The 10635-nt window shown below is 39.7% G+C and overlaps 1 long non-coding RNA gene across 2 annotated transcripts in view; it reads right to left on the bottom strand.

Moving 5' to 3' along the window:
- Positions 1-4024: 4024 nt before the first annotated feature.
- Positions 4025-10635, bottom strand: part of LOC121319637 — a 58960-nt gene continuing 52349 nt past the window's right edge. For both annotated transcript variants that reach the window (XR_005950729.1, XR_005950728.1), the window contains exon 3: positions 4025-4913. This is a non-coding gene — a long non-coding RNA (uncharacterized LOC121319637). The remainder of the gene's footprint in view (positions 4914-10635) is intronic.

Below are 10635 nucleotides of genomic sequence, written 5' to 3'. Positions count from 1 at the left end.
CGCACCACTCACGGTAACGACCACACTATTACCAGACTCCGAACTAGCCTTGGTATAATGGCTTTGAGAGCTTCAGCCCTGACCTGCGATGGAGCGCTAAGTCAGGAAAGCGCTAAGTTAGAGAACCTGTGTATGTGTTTTGTGTTACGTGTGGGTGTATAAAGGATGGGTCTTTTGGTTACGGGCCAAACCTGGGGATTATAAATAAAGTGATACACACCTCTGTACCACTTTACTTCATTATTGTTTACTGTTGTTTGCCATCAGGCTCTGGACAAAATACAATCAATAAACACCCTTGCACCTGGATATCGTTGTCTGTCAGTTTCTTCTGCACTGCTGTATTACCTTCACCTGCACACTTACCCACTTTGCCACATATACTGATTTGGTTTTATTGCAACTAAGCACAGAGGTTTTAAAAGGTCTTTTGATCTAATAAGGAACAGAGAAGGTTGAGACTTTAATTGGGATGATGTTTGTGAGTCAAAAATAGGGAGGCTTTTGTATTACAAAAGAAAAAGCAACAGCTGGACAGAATTACATTTAAAACTAAAACAGCCACAATGTTGCATTTATTTAAGTTTTACTGCAATAATAAAGATATGTATTTATTTACAGGGAAACTGTAGAGTTTAAAAGTGAAAGAATTAAAAGTCTGTCACAGATACAGAGTAGAATTCTGGAAGGGCATTAGACCTTCAAAAGATAAGGCTTAGTTTTTGGCACACACTTAGGCTGTAAGCTTTTTATATTATCTGAAAAGATACCAGTTTGAGGCTCTCTTGAATCTGGCCAAAAAGTGACGTAATGCAGTGAATGTGGAAAAGTGCTTACAAGTACAGTTTCATCTTAATTAAAAAACTAGGCTTGGCAGGTAAACAGGGTGTCTGAAAACTGCTTGCGCAGGGCATTTTTTAGAAACAGTTAATATAAGGCTATTATATTTAACATGTTAATTATAGCCTGAATTTAAATAAAAATAACTGGACCGTTCACTGTATGGTAGGTGGCTTTATTCAAATCAATCAATCAATCAATATTTATTTTATATAGCGCCTTTCATGGTGGACCACCATCACAAAGTGCTTTATAAGATACTGTAACAACAAGAAAATCCATAATACTTTAAATACAGAGAAATGCATAATACATAATAATAGTGTAGTGTTGTAGGTGATGTTTAATAGAGGACTAGACAAGGCTGTTTGGGTCCTTGAACACTTCTCTGGTTTATTTGAATCAGATCCGTGTGTCAATCACACAGGCATGGCAAATCGAATATCGCTGAACCAATACCCAAACATTTCCCATAACAATTCACTTACGGTAGCATAATACATGAAATAGTACATTAAATACAGTGGAAAGTGCATAATACATGATAGTAACATAATACATACAGGCTTAAAGAGCATGGAAAGCAAGAGAGAACATATAGGTCTTGAGAGTCGATTTAAAGTGAGCGACAGAGGGAGCATCACACACCAAAGCTGGGAGAGAGTTCCAAAGATTCGGAGCAATAAAGTTAAACAAATGTTCTCCAAGTGTGGTTGTGATTGGGGATAACAAGCAGCGGAGAGACAGAGGACCTCAACTTGTGGGCAGGGACATAACGGGTCAGCAGGTTGAGGAGGTACTTGGGACCTGTAGGGCATTGTAGATGAGCAGGAAAGTTTTGAAAAAAATCCTGAACTTTACAGACAAGACAGGGGGTGATGTAATCACGTTTTTTACATCTGGTAAGTATCCTGGCAGCGGCATCTTGAACTAGCTGCAGTCAGTTTAAGGAGCGTGCCGGGATACAACCATATAGAGTTGCAATAGCCAAGTCGAAATGAGACAAACGTCACAAATAATATAATCAAATAGAGCTGGTGTTACATATTACATATTACATATTAAAAACATCTCTCTAATATATACACTTTTTTTTTACATTTTGACCACTTTTTTAACTTTTAAATTGCATTCCACATGGACCTCTCAGAACTACATTTCCCATCATCCTCCTGCTCACATATGTAACTGAGATGGATTTACCAGTGCGCAGGAGAATGATGGGAAATGTAGATCTATGCGGGTACATGGGAAGCCATTTTCAGGCAGGGAATGCAATTTAAAAGTTTAAAAAAGTGGTCAAAATGTAAAAAAATTATAAAGTAAAACAATACACACATCTTACTTTACCAGTTGTAGCAACACACGGCAACATGTATAACAATAAAATAAAAAGGTCCTTTTGTACCCTTTAAGAGTTTCTTTCAAGGATCTAATTTAGTTTGATCTGAAAATCAAGCAATTCGTGTTTGTAAACCCGATGTCTTCGCTCTGTTGTGCGTCCTGAAGCAGTTGCTGTTGGGCCATTTTCTGTGACTTGCTCCTGGGGTTTTTGTTGCAGTACTGTGCATTCAGTTTCAGGATAATGTTGTTTAATTATTCTGAAGTTCTAGGGTAGTTAATATTACAATAGGAGAAAATGAATATTTACAACACTGTATTGTGTACATGTTAGGTGACAATATCATTATTCCAAAACTGATATATTTTTATAATGCTGCATAATATGGTTTTAGGTATAGGTAGTACAAATCTTGTACTGTAAGTAAATGTTAGCATGTGTAGTAGGTATTTGAAAGGACTTGACACTGGACACCAGGAGCAGCGGTCTTACAAAAACTTTTAATATGATGCGCAAAGGAAGCCAGCAAATGCATTCAAAAACACAAGTCTGTCTTAATAATACAACCTGTCAGCACAACATTTATAGTCACTTACATCACATAGATGGTTTCAGGAGGTTTCCATATAAGGGGTTGTTTTTCTTATATTTTGCCTTCCTCACCCTGAACAACTTAGCACTATGTGCAGGTGAGCACATATGTCTGTGGTTTAGCCTTTTGCTGTCGTGGTATAAGTTAGGGCTTGCAAGCAACAGCCAAGCACAATAATTTAGCACAATTTCCATTGCAGCTGATAACATAGCGACATATGCATTCTCAACTACACATTAACTCTTGACTGACCTAAAATCCTACTTCATACACAGATATTCTGAAAATATAAATTCCACCTCCACAGTCCCTCCCTAACCCTAACCGTAACTCTAACCCTAACCTCTCGTGCCCTAACCTTGGGTGTACCATTGCTTCCATCATTTGCATTGACAGGTTAGTGCTGCCAGCATGGTCACACAGAATAGCATCATCAAATTTGATACACTCAGTGGCCTTGAAATTTGACCTTGAATCTGTGGGACTATAACCCGTGTTCCAATTACTACCCCTATGCTACTTATCCTTATTCCAGTACTGTGGTGGACCCGACTGGTGGTATGTGGCACTACTAAAATAAAACAAATACCTTCATCACATCGCTCCTTGCTGTCACCATATTATTTTGAAACTCTGGATATACTGGATATCCGGTTTTAGCTAAACTATGTAACATCTGTCTTTTCCAAATCCCACATATCATCCCATTATGCAAATCTTGGATAGCTATTATTACATCCCTTGTCAAAGCTGCTTGCATCCTATAACATCTCTCTTCCCTTGTTGTCAAATTAACATCCTCAACTATTGCCTCAGCCAACTCTCACATAACATTTGCTGTAATGTCTAGTGTTTTACCAGACATTTGTTCAGCCATGGCCAACTTCTGAATAGCATTGCCTGTTTTCAGAAACTGCCCATGGTTTTCATTTTCTTGCTGTACATTATTGTCACAAAGACGGCCGGAGTGGGGGACGTCAGACCAGAAACAGGAACCAGGAAATAAATGACAGAGAGGTGGAGTTTGGTGTAGCTGAGCGAATGGTCTCACTCACCATTTAATAGCATTTAATTAATACAGTGCAATTCCCTGTGCTCACATATTATTACTTTTTACTTGCACGTGAAGTGCTGTGCAATCCACGTGCCTAAATACAAATACACATTTTAAACACTCATGTTACACAGACCCGTTTATATCCCGTGTACCAATGACTATACACTAACATTAACACACAACATATATCACAAAATACACACAGGGGTGAGCACTTTGCCACAACTATCTATAGAGTTGAAGCCTGAATTCACAGCTCCGAACCACCCAGCCATGTCATCAATCAAACTCCTTCTCTGTCGGCCACCTGCATTATGCTGGTAATTTTTAAGCTCCCGATTCATTGCTTTATTAAATATTTCTGTCAGTAATCTGAACTCTCTAACCTTTTAGCGCATTGTTGTTTGATATCTTTACTCTTACCAACGTTTGCAACCAGGTGACTCCCATTACTAGTGGTTTTGCTCCTCCCACAGCTACCAATCCGCCTGGGGGAGAGGGCATTAAAGGGGGACATTGAGTGGAATGGAACTGCAACTCATACCCCTACATACCCTGTATTTTCCCATGTATCATTACATGTGGGCTTTGCTACCCTTTGCCCCATAACATTAACACATTTCCAATCACCATTATCATGTATACATCCCCATAACCCATTGTTCGATGATATACTCTTAATAACATCCATTAATGGCTTGAGGTTGTCTGCGGTCCATTCCGAGGGTGGATCCCGTGTACACTATCGTGTGCCTCCCCTCCCCTTTCTTTGTGTTGTGTACATACGGCTTCATATTTGACTCCACTCTCTGTTATATCACAAGTAGGACATTGTTCAAACTGTGCTGGAGTCATTGTATTATTCTGGTTTATCAGGCACACAGGTTGCCACGTTCCCTCGATGTCACCTTTGAAGGGAAGTGGTCTTTGTTTCCATCCATTACCCTGTCGTTGTCTATGGATCCATGTGCAGTTTTTTTTTTCACAGATGAGGGGTTGGAGACCCTAGGGGTGGTTCTGTGTATGCCTCATTCCATGTCCAGTGGTGGGGAATCCTTTCAGGCACTGGAATGACATAATGCCTGAAACACAAATCATGTTAATTTTCCAGTTCTTCTGCATCCCCTTCCTGTTGGAGAGATGTATCGTTATCTGGATACTCTGTATCTGCAAATTCAAACTCAGAGGTATCTACCTGATGATATTGTTTGGTCTGTGACCAATATACCCACTTAACCCCATGTAGTATCTTCACTGCCACATTCGTCTGCGTTACCATTAGTACTACATATGGACCATGCCACCGACCTTGTAACCCACTACCCTGGGGCAATGCCATAATCATTACTTCGTCTCCCGGCTCTGGTCTACACATTTCTTTACCCTTCTTGTATCTGTTCTGTGTGTCTATTAGACTGTTGGTTCTGAGCTCGTTTGTAAAGCTCTCGCAAGGTTTTAGACATGTCTATAACATAGTCTTGTAGTTTGGAATTGGCTAGCATCATATCAGAGTCTCGTCCCGTCCAAATGTCAGTAGGGAGTCTCATACGTCTCCCTGTCATTAGTTCATAGGGAGTCAGCCCTGTCATTCGTGAGGGTGTTGCCCGGATCTGTAATAGAACCGTCGGCAATTGTGACATCCATCCTGTCTCTTTGTCCGTCATCATTTTCCCTAACGCTTCCTTGATTGATCGGTTCGTTCGTTCCACCAGCCCTGACTACTGGGAATGGTATGGAATGTGAAAACACTGTTTCACCCCCATGAGTAAGCATACCTCATGCATTATTTTCCCTGTAAAATGTGACCCTTGGTCTGACTTGATTTCCAACGGCTTTCCCCACAGCGGAATAAGTTTCTTTACCAGTATTTGGGCTACTGCTGTGGCTGTATTTGTGGTGCTCCGGTAAGCTTCTACCCACTCACTGAACTTGTTTGTAATGACTAGGAAATATTTATACCCTTTTGTTGGTGGTAAGGGTACAATAAAATCAATCTGAATTTTCTGCCAGGGTTCTACTGTTGGTATATCATGCCCCATTCTGGTTTTAATAGGCTTTCCTATGTTATGTTTAGCACATGTTAAACATTGTTGGCAATATTTTAATACATCCCTGCCTATGCCTCTCCACCACCAGTCCTTCTGTGCTAGTGCCAAGGTAGCATCTCTGCCTGGGTGCCCTAAGGAATGGGCAACTATGATAACGGGACGCCGTAACCCCTCTGGCACTACTACTGCATCACCTTTCCTCCATACCCCATGCCTATCCAGCACATATCCTTGCCTGATTAACTTGTCTACTTCGTATTGTGTGTTCATATTCTGCTGTGCCTGTTTCACATTAACCTGCTCTAGTTCCACTGCCACAGCTGCTGTTATGTGGTTAACAGGAAACTGCGCTGCTTCCTTAGCTAGGTTTTCAGCCTTCTCGTTGCTTAGAGACAGAGGGTCTGTTCCCTGACTGTGTGCCTTTACTTTCGCAACTGCTAAATCTGTGCAACAACCAAGCACACAATAATTTAGCACAATTTCCATTGCAGCTGATAACATAGAGACATATGCATTCTCAACTACACATTAACCCTTGACTGACCTAAAATCCTACTTGATACACAAATATTCAGAAAATATAAATTCCACCTCCACACATGAAAGCCATACTCAAAAATTAAATCAGCTGTCTATACTATGTGTACGTACATAGTAACCACTGTGATTAATCACTTTGTTTTTACATAAGTAGTTTATAGCCTACATCTAAAATAGTGCACGATACGTAAATGCTACTTATTTTGTCTTTGAAAATATATATTTTTATGGCTATATTTAACTGACATTTCATTGTTATTTTTAACTTTACCTTGCTCAGGAATTCTCTGTGCTTGTGTGTTTGTGTCATCTCCTGCAAGCCACTCTGCCAGCTAGGGTTTGGCTGAAGTGCCAAAGTAACCTGCAGATGTTCCTGACTGTGGAACATGACTCTGCTTCATTGAGTCCTATCAATAATATCAATAACTACGGACACTGGTTCTGCAGCTCTTAATTGTTTGTTTTATGGGAGGCCCCCCTTCAGTGCATCTCATAGTTTGTTTGTTTTTTGTTGCTAATTTGTCATTAGCACAGGTTTTAACATCATAATACCCTTTTCTGATGTCTGCACGGTTTCTTGAAGCCATCGACACAGCATTAACTTTATTAACTATTGTTTGCCATGCCTTCTTTTTTGTGCTTTACAATGTTTTGTACTAGTGCCTTGTGACAGGATGGCTGAAAACAGCATGGTGGCCAAAACAAAGAGACACACTGCTTTAAATAAAAACAAGTACCTTGCTGGTGAAATACAGTAACAATATATTTTTTCATCTCTTCTTACATTTCTCCTCTTTGAACAATCCACCCCCTCTATGAGCCGCTGCTGTGCTTTTATATATGTGTTAATCTCCAAATTAGTATCACTTAACCCTTTGCAATCCTATGTTGGACCAGGTCCGACATTACAATTTTCCCTTTCCCGTCCAATGTCGAACCCTGTCCAACATCATCAAAAAGACATAAAGCACAGATCTCTAGCCGTTTTTTCTCTGGAAGCTGAGAAAACCTTTCAATGGCTGAGTGAGACTGATAGGAGCTGAATGAAACCAGAAAAAAGGGTCTCTACAGGATCATAAATAGATCGGAGCATCTGATCAGGATTTATGGAGTCATAATTAGTTAGTCATAATTAGATCATGTGTTCATCCCATGCAGGGCGAGGCAACCCATTGTCCCACACAATAGGAGACAGTTGTAGAGGTAATGTATAGGTCTCTATGTGAAAGTCCTAGAAGAACTGGCAACTTGCAGCCAGAACTTTGAATTGGTTTTCAATTTGGTTCCAGAATTGGTTTTTGAATCTAACATAACTTCATAAGAGAAGATAGCATTAAGCTTTATAAAATGGCTTGAATAAATTAAGCGCTGTGATTGGCTGAACAAGATTACATGACCGTGCGGTAATAATTGTCTTACCGCACTTCTATGACATCGTAGACCAACTTACTTACCTGATCTATTAATATTGCTACGCCTTAATAGTAACAATTATCTAAACAGTGTTTCTGTAGGTAAAAATGTCAGCATACAACTGAAACAGCATTTAAATCACTCAACAATCTGTTTTCTTTCATCTCTGTCACTAAGAATTACAGAATAATTGGCAAATATACTGTGGAATTTATTTATTCAGGGAACAGAACAAAGAAAACTCAAAGGCAAGCAGTAGCAGTAACACTATTCAAAAGCCAGCTATGCTACTTTTTTCTCGTCTGCCTGTCTTCTGATTTTATGTCCTCATTTTAGCGACGTGGCGCTGTCGTGTATTAACATGTTTTTTTCTTAAACTGTGGCTAATTTAAATTAGAGCTCACGTTCTATGGCTATGGGAAAGGAAAACAGAACAGAACAGAACAGTGTCTTAGTTGGATGTGGCCAGACAGAATCGGTAGCACTGATCTGCAGGACAGAAACAATCCTGTCAAGAAACAATCCTGCGCTAATCTGTTTATTTAGATACCTGCGTGCATGTTTGTATAAAATGATAACTTTGCACTTTTTTCAAAATAACCTACTTTAGTAAGCTATATAAAAAGTTTTTTGATGTTTATTTCTGTCCTCTACTTCCTTTAAAGCTGTAATTAGCATTGTTAAACCATCTCTATTTTTTAATTACATCATTGATATCTGGCAAACGAGCTGAAACATTTTTCTAGCTATACATTCAAAAAATATATATCTGGTTTATTGTGTTTGGAGAGTACTGATTGGAAATTAAATTGGTTATGAATAGAGATATAAAATAATCTTGTTTGTGTTTTTGTATTACTTGAAAAAGACGATCACATGCAAAAGTGACAGTAAAATACACACACACATTGTAGCATTCATTGGAAGACGCAGGAGCAAGAGTGCAGTATTTACTTGTGTGTGTTTCTCCTTACTGTTTTAGTGTTAGAAATATGAATCAACACAAACTTTGAGTTCAGATATTTTAAGTGTGTGACACATCATCTGCTGGAGCAAAAAGAGAGTCTGTTTAAGTTAATTTGGCTGTTAATCGATTTTTTTAAGTCGGCACAAATGTCATTTTTAGGGCAAGTCTTTTGGGTAGGAATATGTGACAGTATATATATTCCTGCATATATTATTACAGTTTAAATGAAGAGCATTCCCATTGTGGACAATTTTAAATACAACTTCTTACAGATCCTGTCATGCTCTACCAGCAGCAGAACAGCAATAAAAAACATGCACTGTTCTTGCTGAGTGCTTTAAAACCTTTGCCTGTTTGCTCACCCAGGCGGTTGAGAAAATTATGGCAGTTTAATTGTTTTATTTGGCAAAAATGTATTTCTTGCCAAGTTTTGTTCTGTGAATTATTAACAAGTGCCTGAACCAGTATTGCTAAATACCAGAGTGCCATATTACAAAAAATACATTCTGTAGGCATTACTAAAATAATGGTGGAGGATGAGCCCTCATTGTATATGAGACTTTTTCTTTCATGCGCCTCGGAATATCATTCTTTTCTTAATCTACTCCACCATTCTTCTGATAATGCCTACACTCTAAGAAGTAAAGGCTATCGTTAGAACCTTGCTTTGCCACAATAGGGAGACTTTTTTAGGTGCTTCTAAGAACCTTTTTTACATGGATTCTATATTCTCTATTTGCAGACTTTCTGTTTTGTCTTGTAAGCTATGAAACATGTATTGAAAATTGGAGTTTGCAAAACAATACGGTACCGGTATTATAAACCGTAATTTACAAACTGACTTGATCAGAAGGGTTAAAAAATGAGCTCTATGCAAAATGTTCTTATATGTTTCTTTGTCCTTGCTGCAGACAAGCCTCCCACATCACCTTCCTCCCACATCACATAGCCTGTTTTTCAAAGTTCTTAAAATAACAAATACAAAGCCCGCAATTACTGGTCGTAAAACATCCTTTTATAAATCTGGGTCTGATAGTTTAAGGATTATTGCCCACATTTTCAAACAGATAACACAGCGATAACATTCCATGTTGTGTTTTTTGTTTAGTTTTTTTGCAGTGATTTCTCTGGTCGCTTACAAGGGCTTGAGTAGAGTAGTATAAAAGCAGGTTGATTTGAGGAACGGGGATGCTTGTGTAATAAGGAATTAGAGACATAAAACTGGACAACTTGAGAAGAAAATAGCTGGACAGGAAGTATGATGTAAAACACCCTGAACTCTCACGTCTCACCAGGTCAGGCAGCATATGCAGCGCTGAGCGGCTATTGAGAATGAGAGACAGAACAAATAAAGACAAAGCTCTCAGTCCAGGCCGTTAGCCACGTGGCGTCTCTTGGCTGCTGGTCGAACAAGGAAAATGAGAAGACAAACATAAAAGACACTCTCGATGAGAGACATAAAAGAGAAAGATCCGTCACTTTTCAGTGCAGCATCCTCAGGCAGCGTGGCTGGCAGCTGGGTGGCATGGATAGTTAAGATAAAGTGTCTCGGGTCTGTGTTGGAGAGATGAAAATAGAGAAATCCCCCCCCCCTCCCCCCCACCTTGGCGGGGCCCGGCTCGGCAGGTGGGGACTTGGCCAGCCAGAAGGGGCAGAAAGGTGCTCGGACCTGAAAAGAAACAAGGGAGATGGGATAGCAAGGTTGTGGCATTGATGAAGCTAGGGCATGAGCTGCGATAGGCCGGGGGTCCCCTCTAGCTGCCGAGGAACTGCCGGGGATGGCAGTGAATTGGGCAGGTAGTCGACCTGGTCGGTTGGAGGAGTGAAACTCACTTC

The sequence above is a fragment of the Polyodon spathula genome, chromosome 8, assembly GCF_017654505.1.
Source record: "Polyodon spathula isolate WHYD16114869_AA chromosome 8, ASM1765450v1, whole genome shotgun sequence".
NCBI lineage: Eukaryota > Metazoa > Chordata > Actinopteri > Acipenseriformes > Polyodontidae > Polyodon > Polyodon spathula.
The sequence above is the reverse complement of the archived record's forward strand: the minus strand, read 5'-3'. Positions and strand labels throughout refer to the sequence as shown.